This window comes from Geospiza fortis, unplaced genomic scaffold, assembly GCF_000277835.1.
Source record: "Geospiza fortis unplaced genomic scaffold, GeoFor_1.0 scaffold112, whole genome shotgun sequence".
NCBI lineage: Eukaryota > Metazoa > Chordata > Aves > Passeriformes > Thraupidae > Geospiza > Geospiza fortis.
The window spans coordinates 18,410,389-18,412,386 of NW_005054298.1; positions in this window are offsets into that span (position 1 = coordinate 18,410,389).

The following is a 1,998-nucleotide window of genomic DNA, read 5'->3' on the forward strand; positions in this document are numbered from 1 at the left end:
ATCCACAGTAATGATTAACAAAACCAGGTGTTTGTTGCATCCTTGCAAGGACACTTGAAAGTCCCATACAGGATAGTTTCATTTTTATGTGGGGGGTTATTTTCCAAACAGATTATCAAGTGCGTCATTCAGCCCTCAGCAGTCAACTGTATCATGTTGAGTGCCCACCCCAAGTAAACATGAAATCCACTCAGACATCATAGCTGTGCTAAGGATTGCTTCTGATTCTGCACCAATCTGATATTTGCACCAGGCAGGCAAGAAGAGGTGGAAGAACAGGAAATGCAGAGAAATACAGGCCAGAGTTACTAATGGTACTGCCTGAAATCTCTTCTGCATTACAGATATTCCATAAAGAGCATTTCACTTTGTCTAACAAATTATTTTGCACTTTGTTCTGGTTTGGTTTATTTAACAATCTCTAAGCCTTAGAATTTCTTCAATTATAATTATTTTTTAAATTGTTCATCATTACTTGTTAAAACTAGGCTTCATATTCAGCTCAATGGAATTTTGTGTCTGATCTTGTTATTTGCTGCTTTAATGGGGTAAACCAGTTTGAGCTATAGGAATTAATGGAAGTCTTCTGAGAGATATAGTTGTAGCTTAAGTAAAATCCACTTGAGAAGATTCCTAAATGGGACTTTTGGGATACTGGATGTAATCAAAGCTTGTTGAAATCAGTGGGAACTGGAAGCATTTTGCAATTGGGAGATTTAGGTTCATAGGAGGCAAATTAAAATAAACATTTATGTCAGTTTTTATGCTTTACAGAGACAAAAGTAAAGTTTTTCTGACCATAATATTAAGATGACCTGTGTGCCTCATAAGCTAATGACAATCTGGCAAGATTATGCATGAGTGCATTCATCAGAAGATTTAGGGCTTGGATCTTCTCTTAGATGCTGTGACTTGTGAAATTTAACAATACAAGTGTTCTACTTGCCATTGTGAGTAGAATGAGTAACCAGTTAAATCCTGAGGGCAGGTCACACCAAATCCATGCAAACTAAAGCTAAATATCTTTATACAAGTGCTGCTCAAGTCAAGCTTTTCTTTAAAATGTCAGGGTGTATTTTTAGGGGATTAAAGACAATAATGAATAAATATATTTGCATCCCACTCCAATCTGGCTTGGTCTCCATGTCTCTACGTAGGTTTTTCCAACACTTTAGTAAGTATGGTGTTTGAATTGGCAGTATTCTACCGAAACTATTTTAAGTTTCATAAAACCATTTCCTTTCATTTTCTAGGCCTCAGTTTAAGTGTGAGATACCAGAGAGATCAAATGCTAGCCAGAGTACATAGTATTTTTTTCTCTCAATCAATTAACGAACTTCTAATTCATATGGAGGTTAACACTATATATATTTTTAAAGTAAGCCAATCAAATACCAGAACATTAGTGTTGAATATATGTTCGGCGTATCCTCCTACCACATTTGGCAGGCTTCAGAGCCAGCTGAACGTTCTACACCAAAACAAAAAGTAACTGCTGACTACGTGACTTGACCAAGCTGGTCTAATCTATCATGTATATTTTTGGCAGGTCTATTGTCTCTTTAGCAATTCTGGTTTTTTTCCTTCTGTTTTCCTCCCTAACTTCCCTACAATGGGCCTTTTCATACCTATTGGAATTGTCTAAGTTTTATGCATTCCCCTTCTTTGCTAGTGGACATTTGATATATTTGGGCTATTCAACAGAACAACGTCCATATCCTCCTGCATACTTAGGCCAGACTCCACATATGAAACTGCTTAGTATCTGTACTATATTTGGAGCGCTCAGTGAATCCAGTGAGAAGGGGGCGATCATGATGGCAAGACTGTGCTCCAGGTAAGTACATCAGTATCTTTAAGTGCACTTCTCCTCCTCTGCATTTTCTGTGCGCGCTGTCTGTCTCTTCCTAGCAGCACTCCTACTTCATCTATAAGTGCTTATGACTGTGGTGGCTTATCTTTCTGGCGGGTCTGTGAACTCTCCAACCTCCACAACAG